Source organism: Schistocerca piceifrons, chromosome 1, assembly GCF_021461385.2.
Source record: "Schistocerca piceifrons isolate TAMUIC-IGC-003096 chromosome 1, iqSchPice1.1, whole genome shotgun sequence".
NCBI classification, from domain to species: Eukaryota; Metazoa; Arthropoda; class Insecta; order Orthoptera; family Acrididae; genus Schistocerca; species Schistocerca piceifrons.
This window is the reverse complement of record NC_060138.1, coordinates 919,109,282-919,126,833: the sequence shown is the minus strand read 5'-3', so window position 1 is coordinate 919,126,833 and position 17,552 is coordinate 919,109,282.

Genomic DNA, 17,552 nt, shown 5'->3' with positions numbered 1-17,552 from the left:
CAGCTAGGACTAACGTGCTCCAAGGGGCAGGCGATTTCGATAATGATCTTTAAGGGTGTATCTGTTCTCTTGTTGCCACGGGAAGCGACATGACTTCAGAGAAAAACATCTTCTCCCGCCGCGAAAATTATAAAGGCCACTAATTGGCGGTTTCCTTTTTCCAGAGACGCAGGTTTCTTAACTCTTGCGCTGGTTCGACATGCGTTTGTGCTGTCGTGTAGAAGGGGAGATTAAGCGCCTCTAAAGCCCTGTGATTGGCTCAAGACAGGATGAAGGCGGTGTCGTTCGTGCTCTTTGCTGATAAACGGAATTTTTTTTATCTGGAGAGGTGCGCACTCGGGCTCTGGACTTCAATCCGGAAGCAACTTCTGATCGAAGCTCTGGCATGTGTGGTTGGTACGTGGTACCTGTCCTAAGACTGATTTCACTTGCGAGTAGTTAGACTGGGGAGCCTGTGGTGAAGTTCTTACTGTACCGACAGTGTGACTTCAAACGTCTCGAACTATTCGTTTACCGAGGACACACTTATTCGTTTTTGGTTTACCAGTTTTGACGTTTGGCATCCTTGTGCGCTCTGTCGTATAAGTGAGCCAAATTGGTCCTTGGTACGCCCAGCGAACGGGTGTGTCACACACTGAAATCTGCTGTGATTTCAGGGTTCTGATAGAGAGTAAATTGTGATCCATCTGCCTCATTGCTAGATCGTGAGATTCTGCATTTCTTTCGTGGCCGTGGTCGATTCACAGGTACCGCACACGACTCGCCAGTTGCAAGTTACATCGCTGCACGAAGCAAACAGGGTAAAGTACTGCTGCTCCGGCCTTGTCTGGGCGTACAAATCCCAATCGCCACTTGCCCTCAGCTGCATGTACACCAACGATCAAAGTCTGCTCAGTGTCAGAACAATTCAGATTGCATTATACACATTTCTGGAGCCAGAGTACTTGACTCACTTTTACCACCCAAGATCCTTGTCCGTTGTGGTCTTTAACCACCTGTCAGTTTTTTGCGATAGTGTACCAGAATTTGTTTAACTTTAAATATGTCTGTCTTTGTCTTTATTTTTGGGAAAATACATATTGTCAGGGAACTAAATTTTGCTTACATTCTCAGTCAAATCATCACTTTTATATAGTCACCCCAAGGATTAAGTTTCATTGTGGCGTCCCATCCCAGGATAACTTTCATTGTGTACGACCCTGCCAGGTTATCAATCAATCATTTTTACACAGCCCACAAACGGGTTAACTTTCAAGTAATTATGTTTTAAAATTTATTTAAGGAAGTGAAATAACGAATTACTGAAGAATTATAAGATGCGTCGGACGCTGTAGATACTGTGATAATAAACACCATAACAGGACATTCCCTAAAAAGATTAATCACCGTACCTGGATGTATCAATATACATAGATATAACAGACGAAAGAAAATACAAATATACTCAAGAAAAAAGAGAAATATGGCAATATCTAATAATGTAAATTTTGCTCAAGACGAATGGCAAGGACGCTAAAACAAAGTGGGAACCACCTAAGAGACGAAGTGAAAGAATTCTGCTAACTTGGAAGCAAAATAACGCATGGGGGACGACGGACATAAGAAGCAGAATGGACATAAGAAGCAGAATGGCTCAGGCAGATAGACCGTCCCACACCAAAAGATCTCTTGCTTGAATCAAACATAGGCCTTAACTATTGAAAGAAACTTTTGTGTACATACATGTGGAACATAACGTTCTATGGAAAGAAAACTGGAACGTGGGAAAATCGCGAAAGAAGAGATGCCTAATTGTTGAAGGATGCTCAAAAGTGGAATGAAGTGAAGACAATCTGCAAAATCGACGATGAAAGGATTATGTGGATCAACTGAAGACATGAAGTCTGATAATGAATCCGTGATCATATTTTGGCACTTTATTTTACATATCCGTCTTGATCACAAAAACTTTTACACTTCACTCTTACTGTCATCTTCAGATCATGATTTGAAGATGGCGTAGCCGAAACCGGTAATAGTGAAGCGAAAAATTTTATGTGATCAAGACTAATATGTGGATAACTCTGACGATACGAGGGGACAACGTGACATGATATGTGATAAGACGCTGGGAATAACGTCCACGGTAAGGCAAACAGAACGGAATATTTCCAACAAATAATTAAGTACGATGAATGTAAGTGCTACTCTAAAATGAAGAGGCTGGCACAGGAGAGGTAATTATAACGGACTCCATGGAACGATCAGACGACTGCCGATATGAGAAAAGACCCAGCTGTTTCTGGATTGAGAACACTTAAAAGATGGAGTGCAGGGAAACATCAGCACTAAATATTGACATAAGGGAACAGACGGATAAGAGTACTGAGTCTATCATCAGCATAATGAAGATCAACATAATAATAACAAGACGACGCATCAGTACAGAGTCTGAGAAGCTGATTTTATAACAAATTGCAGGCAATATTCAGTAGTCGTTATTGGTAATGTAACATTCATTAATGATGAGTCGTAGAGAGCAGAAACAGTATTAATTCAGTACAACCATATCAGGTATAAAATAATTACATGAAATAAAATAAAAAAACAAATATCCACTCAACAAAAGACGAGTGTCTAACCCGACAGTGATTATTCATGTATTATCATCCACCAGAATGTACAAGATAACCGTTCATTTTCTCCAACAACGAGAGACATATTGCACTAGCTTTAGTCCTACAAACCGCATTTCTCGAGAATAACAAAACACACACACAAAATGTAAGCACCGTCAGAGTCTGTGATCTCCACTGGTGCGAAAGTAACTCTGGTATGATGCGTCATTACCAAGAAACATAGCTCGATGAAACTTGGTCAATAAGTAGAAAGAACTCCTACACCTACAGTATACTAAAGAAGGTAACTGAAAGAAATACGCAATGAGACAAACAGAAATGACACCCTTACTCAAAGACAATAATTACACTGAAGGCACCGCGATTTATGATAGCGCCGTGGACACTACAAAGGTTCTTAACAGGGTGTCTCATCACTAAGGACGGCAGTGCATATTCTGCAACGTGCTTCCACGATGGCCACAAGACTGGTAAGGAATTCCTTTGGTTGTTGTTGTGGCCTTCAGTTCAAGGACTGGTTTGATGCAGCTCTCCATCTCTATCCTGCACGAGTCTCTTTATCTCCTAATAACTTCTACGGTCCACATATTTCTGAATCTGCTTACTGCATCCATCTCTTTATCTTCCTCTTTGATTTTCACCCCCCAAATTCGCTCCAGTACTAAACTGGTGATGCCTTGATGTCTCAGAATGTGTCCTATCAAACGATCCTTTCTTTTGGTCAAGTTCTGCCACAGACTTCTTGTCTCCCCAATTCTATTCAGTATATCCTCATTAGTTATGTGATCGACTCATCTAATCTTCAGCATTCTTCTGCAGCGACACATTTCGAAAGCTTTTACTCACTTTTTATCTGAACTGTTCATCGTCTGTTTTTCGCATCCATACATGGCAGCACTCCAGACAAATACTTTCAGAAAACACTACCTAACACAAAATTCGATGATAACAAGTTTCTCTTCTTGAGAAATACTTTTCATATCATTGTCACTCTACACATTTTATCCTCTCTACCTCCCCCATCATCATTTCTATTGCTACCCAAATAGCAAAACCTATCTACTGCTTTAAGGACCTCGTTTTATAATCTGATTCCCTTAGCATCACCTAATTTAATTCGATTACACTCCATTATCCTCATTTTGCATTTGTTGGGGTTCATCTTATGTCCTCCTTTAAAGACATTGTCCATTCTGTTCAGTTGCTCTTCCAAGTCTCTTACTGTGTCTGACAGAATTAAAATGTCATCGGCAAACCTCAAAATTTCTACTTCTTCTCCCTGAACTTTAATTCCTATTCTAAATTTTTCTTTGGTTTCCTTTACTGCTTGTTCAGTGCACATATTGAATAACATCGAGCATAGGTACTGCCCCATCTCGCTGCCTTTTCTATCATTGCCTCGCTTTCAAACCCCACGACTTTTATCTGCCGTCTGGTTTCTGTACAAGATGTAAATGGCCTTTCACTCCCTGTATTTCACCCCTGCTACCTTCAGAATTTAAGACAGTAAAAAGCTTTCTCTGAGTCTACTGATGCCATAAATGTAGGTTTCCCTTTCCGTTTCATGTCTTCTAAGGTAAGTCTTAAAGTCAGTATTGCTTCGTGTGTTCCTAAATTTCTCCGGAATCCAAACTGATCGGTTTTTCCATTCTTCTGTAAATAATTCGTGTTAGTATTTTGTAACCATGACTTATTAAACTAATAGCTCGGTAATATTCACACCAGTCAGCACCTTCTTTCTTTGGAATTGATATTATTATATTCTTTTTGAAGTCTGAGATATTTCGCCTGTTTCATACACCTTGCTCACCAGATGGAAGAGTTTTGTTATGGGTGGCTCTCCCTAGGCTATCTGTAGTACCGATCGAATATCGTCTACGCCCGGAGCCTTGTTTTGACTTGGATTTTTCAGAGCCTTGTCGAATTCTTCTCGCAGTATCGTATCTCCCATCTCACTTTCCATTTCTTTAATATGGCTTTCAAGTTCATCTCCCGTGAATGGTCGTTCTGTACACTCCTTCCACCTTTCAGCTTTTCCTTATTTGCTGAGGATCGGTTTACCACCTGAGCTTTTGATATTCATACAGCTGCTGCTCTTTACCCCATAGGCCTTTTTAATTTTCCTTTAGGCGGTACTATCTTTCCCCTAGTGAAATATGCTTCTAGATCCTTACAACTGACCTCTAGCCATTCCTGCTTGGCAGTTTTGCATTTCCTGTCAATTTCATTTTCTAAACGTTTGTATTCCATTTCACCTGCTTTATTTGCTGCATTTTTAAACTTTCTCCTTTTATCAGCTAAATTCAGTATCTCTGCTGTTATCCAAGGATATCTACTTCACCTGCTTTATTTGCTGCATTTTTAAACCTTCTCCTTTTATCAGCTAAATTCAGTATCTCTGGTGTTATCCAAGGATATCTACTGCGCCTTGTCTTTTCACCTATTTGAGCCTCTGCTGCTTTGACTACTTCATCTCTCAAAGCTACCCACTCTTCTTCTGCTGTATTCCTTTCCTCTGTTCTAGTCAACCGTTGCCTAATACTCCCTCTGAAACTCTCAGCAACCTCTGGTTCTTTCAAATTATCCAGGTCCCATCTCCTTAACTTCCTACCATTTTCCGATTTCGTCAGTTTAAATCTGCATTTCGTAACCAATAAATTGTAGTCAAGAGTCCACATCTGTCCTTAGAAAAGTCTTACAATTTAAAATCTGGTTCTTAAATCTCTGCCTAACCATTATATAATCAATTCCCGCTGTATCTAACTTCAACCTCGAAAAACCGTGGACCTTGCCCTGGGGGCGGGAAGGGGGATGCCCGGGGAGGGGGGAGGAGGGTATCTTTTCGCAGGACAGACAAACGTGTGATTCCTGAAGAGTGGCAGCAGAATTTTCAGTAGTTAAAGGGGCAAACATCTGGATGATTCACTGATCTGGCCTTGTAAAATCAACGAAAACGGCCTTTCTGTGCTGGTACTGCGAATGGCTGAAAGCCAGGTGAAACTACAGCCATAATTTGTCCCAAGGACATGCAGTTCTACTGCATGGTTAAATGAAGATGGAGACCTCTTAGGTAAAATACTCCGGAGGTAAAATAGTCCCCCATTAGGCGGCGACTACTCAGGAGGATGTCGTCATCAGGAGAAACAAAACTGTTATTCTACGGTCCGTAGCGAGAAATGTGGGATCCCTTAATTGGGCAAGTAGGTTATTCTTTTGGTAGGGCGTTCCATTCCCCCACCAGAGTGACAGAAAATTGCTACATCGTCTTCGGTGCGCATGGACATACTGTAATAAGTCTCCCCAAATCAATCCACACATGCGTGATGAGTTTTGTGATTGAACATGAAATTTAAATAAAATTCAGTCATATTTGTGACTCACACACTTATTCTTCTGAAATTAAGAAAATTAAGTAGTTTCTCAAAAAATAAATTCTCTTTAGGATTTGATGGACTTTCCAACAGAGTACCTAAGTCTCGTTGCCATATAATAAGCACTGCATTTTCTGAAATATGTATCTAAGGGCCTTTTTTCAGAGAGATTAAATTATGTCATTACTTTTGAATGCATTACGGGAACAGCAGTGATCAATGTCTTGTAAATAATTACTATTAAAAACAGTCTTGATCACGATTTCTTTAACAAGGTGACCGGTTTCGACCACTACTGTGGTCATCTTCAGACCATTGAGTAGGAACCCCTTTCTGTTCTGTGATTCTCCAACAGAAAGGGGTTCCTACTCAATGGTCTGAAGATGACCACAGTAGTGGTCGAAACCGGTCACCTTGTTAAAGAAATCGTGATCAAGACTGTTTTTAATAGTAATTATGTCATTACTAACTCCCGGCGACGATTCTCCCGATGGGGAAGAAATCACGAGATTTCACAATTGTTTTCATGCATGTAAACTACCTTCTGTCTGACATGCAACATGCATATTTAGATTTTTTTGCGGATGACACTAGTATTGGAATCAATCGAAAGATAGATAGGGAAACTGAAGTAATATTAAGTGATGCTCTTAAAAGGATTATTGAGTGCTTTTCTGCGAATGGTCTGACTCTCTGTCTCAATTTCAAAAAGATATAACATATTTAGTTTTGCATCTCTAGAGGTACTACACCAATGGTAAGGGTAAAGCATGAAGAGGAAATAATAAGTGGGATGGCAAGTCAAAATTTTTAAGTGTTCATACTGAAGAGAATTTCAACTGGACAAAAGAATTTGGAACTTCAAAGACAACTTAGATCAACCAAATTTAGACCTCGACTCATTGCAAATCTTTGGGATAGAGAGATCAGCAAGATAACATGTTTTGGATATTTTCATTCAATAACGTCATGTAGAATAATATGGTAGAATACCTTAACTTTAATAAAGAACGTGTACATTCCACAAAAAACATGCTGTAGGAATAATTTGTGGTATTCATCCACGATTACATTGTAGACATCTGTTCAAGAAGCTATACATTATGGCTACTGCGTCACAGTATACTTATTTCCTCGTGAAATTTGTTGTAAATAATCCACTGCAGTTCAAAAGGAACCACACTGTCATTTGACAAGCCATAACATGAGTTAACATTGTGGTTATCGAGAAGATAGACCGTAAGCTATTACTGAAACTGTTTCAAGCGTATGGCACTAATTACAACGTTGCATTGAGAGAGTATCGTCGACTCTGAGGTCTGGGGACAGATGCTTTGTCAATAAATGATTTCAAGAATATGGTAATGAAATTCAAAAACACGTGTGAGCTTGATGTGGCACCTGGAAGAGGAAACCGTCCTATCCCGGCGGAAGTTATTGACGAACTTGTTGCTGTTGTAACTGACCATACAGCACGTGCCCCGGGTGGCTCTAATTCTCGTGCTGTATCCGCGAGAACTGTCCACCCCGCGGTCAACAGTATGGAAAGTTTTGCAGCCTCTTTTACACTGGTACCCGTACAAGATCCAGACGGTGCAGCTACGTTCTCAATTTGCACTTCGGTTTTTGGAACGGATGGAAACTGATAACATGTGGTCGGGCAATATTCTATGGAGTCATGAGGGACATTTTACACCACTGGAAGCAGTGGATACGCACAACTGCCGAATCGGAGCAACGTCAAATCGCGTGTTGTCTTGAATAGCCATTGCATTCGCCACATGTGACTGTGTGGCATTGAGTCACAAGCACCTTTGTTTTCTGTCCGTTCTTTGAAGAGAACACAGCGTTGAGGACCTGTCAGGTCTACCGTGACGCCTGTACGTTATCGAGACCTTCTTGTACAACACTTGATTCCTGCTTTGAAAGAGCGCAACTAAGGAGAAACCACTGTTTTCATGCAAGGTGGGATTACACCTCATGTCGCTCACCCAGTGAAAGATCTTCTTGCAACCTTTCACTAACGTGTTATCTCCAGAGGTTTCCCAGATGCGAGGCCTCCAAGATCACCTGACCTAAATTCATGTGACTTGGCGGATTTCTAAAAGAACGCGTTTACCGGAGACACTTTCGGTCTCTACCTGATCTGAAGGCTAGTACATGGGAACACGTCGTTCAGAACCACCGGAATTTCTGCGAGCAACTGGTGACCATGTCGATGTCTCCGGTACTCATACTGAACAAATTATATATAATAAAATCAACATTATGCATTCCTCACTTGGTTAACATTTCCCGCCCAAGTCTCGTTCCTAATCCATTACATGTGGAAACTCGTGTGTACATATTTCTTGCATTCTCAGCACGATCTGCACCCAGTGGCCAAAGCTGAAACTAATTTTTTCCAGCGTAAATCGGTTCAGCATTAACGCATTAGAATATCTACCAAGTTTCACTGTCATACGATATTTAAAGTTCACATTGGATCTCTGTGAGTATCTGCTCTTTAATTATTACCACTGGCTACATAACTACAATACGAGAAGAAAAAAATGGCATTCATTACTCAACGTTAAGGTTGCCCTTAGCACAAAAAGTGGCGCAAAATTTTGCGACCAATATTTTTAATCAGTTACTCAATACTATAAAGTGTCTCACAGACAGCTGATTTCAGTCTGAAAACAAGCTGAATAACTTTCTTCATGACAACTCCTATTGCGTAGCAGAATTTCTAATTTTGTAGTGTGTAAAAGATGATAGGAAGGAATTGTTAACTCTGAACAGTACTTAACGGAAAAGTAGGTGATCAGCATGTAGCCATTTTTACATATGATTAACCGTACAAATGATCCACGGAACGTGAAACAAAGTAACTAATAATTTACAGATACCCGACGTATCGATGACAAAAACATTTTTGCTACAAAACTGTTAAAGCTTTCGTGGCCACTTGTTGACAAACTGCCTGTTGGCTTCTGATAAAAGGATCCTGGCTTCCTGTGATGCAGCTAACGACCGTTGCAGGTAGCACGAGTAGCGCGGAGAATCCGTTGGACGTTGGCGCTTCAGGTACATATAGCCTGTGTCCGCGAGCCCGTCTCCAGTCCACCACCAGCAGTGGAGGGTGAAACTTTGACAATGCCAGACACTCGTGTTAGCGAAACGTCAGAAAAATCATCAGACGAACGTCAGCCGAAGAGTCCGAGACTGAAGCCAACAGACAGTGTGTCATTTTTGCTACATATTGATTTCTTTTATACTCGTCCCTGAGTTGTTGGCCAGACACTTCCTTCGTGACAGAGCACATTGTTTTACTTTTATCCTCAGAATTAACAACTCTATTTGCATATTACATCCTTTTTGCCTTCCTAATGACATTTTAAGCGCTTTGTTTCGATTGAGGCTATTTCTAATGTTTTTAGAGTTTCCACTTTTTTCTACATGGTATCTTACTACACTACTGGCCATTATAATTGCTACACAAAAAAGAAATGCAGATGATAAACGGCTATTCATTGGACAAACATATTATACTAGAACTGACATGTGATTATATTTTCACGGAATTTGGGTGCATAGATCCTGAGAAATCAGTACCCAGAACAACCGCCTCTGGCCGTAATAACGGCCTTGATACGCCTGGGCATTGAGTCAAACAGAGCTTGGTTGGCGTGTTCAGGTACAGCTGCCCATGCAGCTTCAACATTATACCACAGTTCATCAAGGGCAGTGGCTGGCGTATTGTGACGAGCCAGTTGCTCGGCCACTATTGACCAGACGTTTTCAATTGGTGAGAGATCTGGAGAATGTGCTGGCCAGGGCAGCAGTCGAACATTTTCTATATCCAGAAAGGCCCGTACAGGACCTGCAACATGCGGTTGTGCATTATCCTACTGAAATGTAGGGTTTCGCAGGTATCGAATGACGGGTAGAGCCACGGGTCGTAACACATCTGAAATGTAACGTCCACTGTTCAAAGTGCCATCAACGCGAACAAGATGTGACCGAGACGTGTAACCAATGGCACCCGATATCATCACGACGGGTGATACGCCGCCAGTGTGGCGATGACGAATACACGCTTCCAATGTGCGTTCACCGCGATGTCGCCAAACACGGATGCAACCATCATGATGCTGAACACAGAACCTGGATTCAGTCGCAAAAATGACGTTTTGCCATTCGAGCACACAGGTTCGTCGTTGAGTACACCATCGCAGGCGCTCTATGATACAGCATCAATGGTAACCGCAGCCATGGTCCCCGAGCTGACAGTCCACGCTGCTGCAAACGTCGTTGAACTGTTCGTGCAGATGGTTGTTGTCTTGTAAACGTCCCCATCTGTTTACGCAGGGATCGAGACGTGGCTGCACGATCCGTTACAACCATGCGGATAAGATGCCTGTCATCTCGACTGCTAGTGATACGAGGCCGTTGGGATCCAGCACGGCGTTCCGTATTACCCTACTGAACCCACCGATTCCACATTCTGCTAACAGTCATTGGATCTCGTCCAACGCGAGCGGAAATGTCGTGAAAGGATAAACCGCAATCGCGATAGGCTACAATCCGACCTTTATCAAAGTCGGAAACGTGATGGTACGCATTGTTCCTCCTTACACGAGGCATCACAACATCGTTTCACCAGGCAACGTCGGTAAACTGCTGTTTGTACATGAGAAATCGGTTGGAAACTTTCCTCGTGTCAGCACGTTGTAGATGTCGCCACCGGCACAAAACTTGTGTGAATGCTCTGGAAGCTAATCATTTGCATATCACAGCATCTTCTTCCTGTCGGTTAAATTTCGCGTCTGTAGCACATCATCTTCGCGATGTAGCAATTTTAATGGCCAGTAGTGTATTAGTCAGCCGTGATTGAGCTTCACTTATTATAATTAAATAGGCACACTGATAATCACATTTTCTCCGGTGTTATCACAGAACAGAAATGATTTTAGAGAAACGGCAAGTACGAAGATGTAAAAGCAACTATTTTCCTTTTATGTGGGTTTGTTCTGTTAATTAATTTCAATTATATTACAGCTGCCTTCTGTTATCGTTCGCGAGTTTACCATGGGTAATGTAATGCGTGTTGCAGACTAGTGAAAAACTGTTTATTCGCGAAATTAAAGTCTAACATGGTTTAGGCACCCGTGGTTTAAGGTTAGCGTCTTTGATTAGTAATCAAAACGTCCTAGGTTCCGGGTTCGAAACCGGCCAACTCTTAAATGCTGATTGACAATCAGCATTGGCGGCCGAAGGCTTCCGGCATAAGAGATCACTCTCATTCTGCCAACTGTCTTTTCAACAGAGGGCGCAGGAGCGGACAGAGGTTGAGGGCACTGTCTTGTCCTCGGGGTGTGAAAATGTCCCCCAAGGCGGAAGAATAATCGATGAACAACGACATGAGGATGCAGAAGGAAACCATTGCATTAAAGAAACATAACTAGTATGCACAGGACATGTGGCCTATAACTGAGAAAGTGACATGATGATCTCTCCATTGGCAAAAGATTCTGGAATAGTCCCCCATTCGGATCTCCAGGAGGGGACTGCCAAGGGGGAGGTGACCATCAGAAAAAGATTGAATAACCAACGAAAGGATAACGTTCTACCAGTCGTGGCGTGGATGTCAGAAGCTTAAATTTCGTAGGGAAGCTGGAAAATCTGAAAAGGGAAGTGCAAACGTTCAGTCTAGATACGGTAGGGGTTAGTGAAGTGAATTGGAAAGAAGATAGAGATTTCTGGTCAGATGAGAATAGGTTGATATCAACAGCAGCAGAAAATGGAAGGGTAGAGAATGTGTTATTGTGAACAGTTCACTGATAGGTTTGCTCTTACCTGAAATGACAGCAAACGAACACCGACAACAATTGTTCAGGTATATTTGCCGACGTGACAAGCTGAAGATGAAGAGATAAAAAAAATACATGAAGCTACTGAAAGGATAATATATTAAACAAAGGCAGATGAAAATCTAATAGTCACGGGGGACTGGAATGCAGTTGTAGGGGCAGAGCTAGAAGAGAAGGTTACAAGGGAATATGGGACTGAGACAAGTAATGACAGGTATGTAATAAATGTCAACTCATAATAGCGAATATTATGTTCAAGAATCACAAGATGAGTAGGTATACTTGGAAAATGCCAGGAGATACAGGACGATTACATCGTGGTCAGACACAGATCCCCAAATAAAAAATGAATTTCTTTAATCAGCTTGAAGAGCTAGAAGTTTACAGCCACAGTTCTTCTCACCACATCTTATTCTCAACGAACAAGTGTAGCTTGCAGACAAATATTATCTTCACATATTTCATGAAATATTCAAAAACAAAACCTCATTATCCTCTGATATTTAATAACAATGTAATATGCTATGGAAATCCGATGTAGCAGTCATATAATAGTTCAAGTGTCATTATCGTAATTTGTAAAAGTCATGTTGTAAACATAAGATTCAACTGTTATTTTCGTAATTTGTAATAGCTTTCTAAGTTTCATGCGTATAACGTCATTGTATTTTCTAGATCTAAGTTCTCTGACAACGGTGTGGCTCAAAACCGTTCTGTCATTTGTGTAACTTGTAATAGCTCTTAGTAATTCCACATGTATAACATCATTGTACTTCCAGAACCTAAATTCTCTGAAAAAAATGTTGATCAAAAATTTCATGATGTGAATCAAAAAATTTCGCAATTTATAACAGCTTTTTAAATTTTTATGTGTGTAACATCCTTGCACTTCCAATGGCGCAGTTCTTTGACCATAACATACACGTTTCTGTATGAGCAACATCTTTGCACCTCCTAGGTCAAAGTTCTTTGAACATAGCCTACACAATGTATATCACGAGTGCACGACACAGTAGTGAAATATGCAGCTAAATTAAAAAAAAAACTCAAACATGGACTTGAAACTGATATCGAATGTACAAATGAGTGGAAAAACTGTCACCACAACATAATTATAATAAGAATACTTCATCTTTACGTAAGTCCAGATGCCTTGTCATTTAAAATTGTTCTATTTGTGTCTGTTTAGTCACCAGCAGGTAATTTTCTTTGTATTTAAACAATGATCTCCAGCAATATAAACATGTACAAGAAAGTATAAACACTTGAGGATGAGCGCAAGACCGAAACCGGTCGTGTCACGAATAAATAATCTTTTATAGTGACTGATATCGGAAATTTTTCTACACCCTTGAAATACTTCAGTTGATCTATGAAAGAAGGAAGTACAAAAATGTTCAGGGAAACTGAGGAATACAGAAATACAAGTCGCTGAGGAATGAAATAGAAAGGAAGTGCAGGAAAGCAAAGACAAAATGGCTGCATGAAAAATGTGAAGAAATCGAAAAAGAAATGAATGTCGGAAGGACTGATTCAGCATGCAGAAAAGTCAAAACAACATGCGTGGAAATGAAAAGTAGGGGTGGTAACATTAAGAGTGCAACGGGAATCCCACTGTTTAATGCAGAGGAGAGAGCGGATAGGTGAAAAGAGTACATTGAAGGCCTCTATGAGGGGGAAGATTTGTCTGATGTGATAGAAGAAGAAACTGAATTTAGAATTTAAGAGAGCTTTAGAGGACTTAAGATCAAATAAAGTAGAAGGGATAGACAACATTCCATCAGAATTTCTAAAATCACTGGAGAAAGCAGCAACTAAACGACTATTGGCATTGGTGTGTATATTATATGAGTTGGCGACTTATCATCCGACTTTTGGAAAAATATCATCCACACTATTCCGAAGACTGCAAGAGTTGACAAGCACGAGAACCATCACACAATCAGCTTAACAGCTCATGCAACAAGAGTTATGACAGATACCGTCACCAGTTATTGAACAACAAAAAGACGTTACAGGGGCAGTGACTGTTGCTATCAGCTTCTTCTTAGTGACTTAATTTTTAAATTACAAAGAGACTATAAACGGCTTTCTAGGAACCCAGTTGTCTAGAAATTTGGTAGCTGACGTGACATTTCTTCTTCTTTTCTCTTTACTATATCTGTTTTACGAAAGGTATCGACTGTCCTACGATTCTAACTTAACCCGCTAGCGACTCCGTCATTTTTAATGTTATGCAGCATTCCTAATCTTTTTATTTGATCAAGTGTACATCCGCAACCCAGGCATATTTTTATAGGATAATAATCCACTTCAGTTGCAGTAATATCCTAAATTATTCCACGGCTGGTTTCGAAGCATGGAGCTTTGTCGTCATGTGCCACCAAATAATTATGGGTACCGCCACACATTTGTGATCCTATAATTATTTGTTGGCACCTGAAGCTTTATGCTTCGAAACAGGTAGTGGAATAAAGTGAGACATTACTGGCAACTGAAGCGGATTTTTATTCTATAAACCTAATCTTTTCTTCGTATGCTTCTTCTTCTTTTTCCTCCGTTCAATGCAATCTTTCCTTCAATGATTCTTCCTTAGCGGCAGTTTCTTCACAATTTATGTCATACGCAAAATGTTTTTGCCATTATTATTATTTCCTCCTGTTTCTTTCCTCTCCAGCTGGGAAACATCATTATCCTTTCGTCATTTCAATACTATGCCGGTATTTATCCTCTTTGTGTTAAATGACGACGATTTACTTCCTTAGAACACTGTACTACAGTAGAGCACTCAACGAGTCCATGTATTAATTCTATTGGAATTCTTATGTTGTCAATAAAGCTCGCACCTTTTCAAAAGTTCTGTTACCAACAAATATTTTCCCTTTTATTTCCTGCACAGAGCTTCCATTTCGGTCACCAAGCTTCCTAATCAGCAAAAAGAAATTTTTTGTTTCTCGTTCCATAGTTTTTCCTTCTAATGATATTTACACGGAACCTTCAGGTTTGCTGATTATTATGAATTATGTCTTTCCTATCTTATCCTCATCCTCATCCACATCACATTCCCTTTTTCCCACGTACGAGAAGTGTGGCAAACTCATTTTCAGCTATTCATTTCAAGAAACAAACGACTCTCAAACGAGAGAAAATATACAAACGCAGTGTGGGGCTGTGGCCTAGGTGGAGGGGCCACTACAAGCAGTCGGCAGGCAGATGACAGCGGAACGTGCCGGTCGGTCGCTGCCCGGGATTACTGGCCGAGTGGAGTGCCGGCGCGGCCTTCTCCCAGCGATACAAGCTCCCCGTCTTTTCCCTCCGCCTGCTTCTGCCCGCATCCCCAAGTACCAGGAAACGGTTCCGCAACAGGGTTGCCCACCGAGCTCTCACCGATGACAGCTACAAGCTGTGGCGGTAAGCCAAAAAGCCAACAGGAAAAAAAAGAGACCGTTGCTAGCATTTCCGCTCTCTTCTCTGAACTGTCCGTTCCTGCATTACCGTCTCCTCCGGTCTCTCAAGTATTTGATTCCGAAAATCACAAAGTACAATGAAACTGTAACCTTCTCTTTTAGAATTCAGGGAAGATGGTTCCTGTTTCTCAGTGATTTCCCCAGTGTTCAGACACGTATTTCATAACAATAATTTACCAAAAGAATTCTGTGGTCAAATATAAAATGAAATGGTACAGTTCGGTTACATTTTTCACCTAAGATCACCGGAGTCATTTCATACTCCCTGAGCCGTGATAAAAAAAATTGCTGTTTTGAAGAGCGCGCAGCAGCGCGTTGTGTGAAGCAGTCGCCCTCCGTTACTGGCAGTGGTGCCGCTGTGGTAATCGTACCTTTGGTGTCTCCCTCTGGTGGGAAAGCAGAAAGGTCGCCTGTTCACGTGCATTTAAGGGGCGCTATGAACTCGGAAGAGGTGAGTCGGTCAGTCGAGGTGAGTCTCGTCAGTTGGTCAGCCGGCTCAGTGTGGGGCAGTCAGTGTCTGTCTGTCGTCGGAGTGCGAGTATGTCTGTCGTTTGGATCAAACTTTAAGCCAGAAAATGAGAGTCTTGCCACTCCGCCAGTAACAGAACTCAGCTAGTGGTCGCCCGGTTGGGGGTGAGTTCCTGCATCTGAGTCTGCGCGTTAGGCCGCCAGTCTGCTCGAGTTGCTCGGCCAACGGTCATTGGCGGTTGAAGTGGTCGGTTGGTTGGTCGCGCACTGAGACACGAGATGACTTGTCCGCCTTGAGCGTCGGCGCATGTGAGGTCCCCACATGAGTCCAGTGGGCAGCGCCGTATAGAAAGGGGTAGTGGCTTCGCGGTTCAGGAGCGGAACCACGACACCCCTTGTGGAATTGGGGAGGTTTAGAGAGAGCAATCTGCGGTTCGGGTTGTTTAAAACTCCCCCCCCCCCCTTGTCAATCTGCCATACGTTTATAGCTGCCTCTGTGATGTTTGTCGGACTCGGTGTTAACGAATTTATTGCTTAAAGGCCCAATTCTTGAAATATGTTTCTATCTTGCTTATCATCTTGCGAGGTGGTATATGTGTAATGTAGAGCATGTTGTACTTTTATGTAAATTTGCATTTTATGGGTTTTATTTAGTCATTTTAGGTTATAAGCTTGCCACCCTTCCACTGTAAGAGTCCTTTAAAAAAAATTGCACTTTCTGTGGCAAATAATTTGAGGGTTGTACCATTTCCATTCCTCTTACGGGGTGAATAGTTTACATGTTTGTATGAGTTGTTAAAGTTTTTTGTTTAAAGTAATCTGGGGTGTCGCAGATTTGCACCAGTGTACTCTTTCAGAGGTTGTTGTGAGCGGTCATGACTACGGCCGTGTTGAAAGGGAGCAGGCAAGCTTCTCAGTCCGAAGGCTCCTACTGTTAATATTGTTCTTGCCTCTAAATAAAACTGTAACTTGATATTTCGAGTGTGATTTTCTGCTTATAATTTTAAATCTGTTTTGAAAAGGCTTCTAGGAATAAAATTCACATTCATTAAATTGTGACTTGATATTTCGAATGTGCTTTCCTGCTTATAATTTTAAATCTGTTTTGAAAAAGCTTTTAGGAATAAATTCACATTTGTTAAACGTAATTTTTCATCAGTTACGTCCTGGCAACTACTTCCACGCTCACCTAGTGTGATTAAATGTGTCAATGTTCTTGATGAATCGCCAGTAAATAAAGTAAATTCTTTAAGAAAAGATTTTGAAAGTAAATTCAAGGCTCACTCCCTTATTCGGGGTGACCCATTTATACACTGAAGAGCCAAAGAAACTGGTACATTGCCTAATATTTTGTAGGGCACCCACGAGCACACAGAAGCACCGCAACACGTCGTGTCATGGGCTCGACTAATATCTGAAATAGTGCTGGAGGGAATTGACACCATGAATCTTGCAGGACTGTTCATAAATCCGTAAGAGTACGAAGGGTTAAAGATCTCATCTGAACAACACGTTGCAACGCATCCCAGATATGCTCAATAATGGTCATTTCTGCGGAGTTTGGTGGCCATCAGATGTGTTTGAACTCAAAATAGCGTTCCTGGAGCCATTATGTAGCAGTTCTGGACGTGTGGGGTGTCGCATTGCCCTGCTGGAATTTCCCAAGTCCGTCGGAATCCACAATAGACATGAATGGATGCAGGTGATCAGACAGGATGCTTACGTACGTGTCACCTGTCAGGGTCGTATCTAGATGTCCCATATCACTCCAAC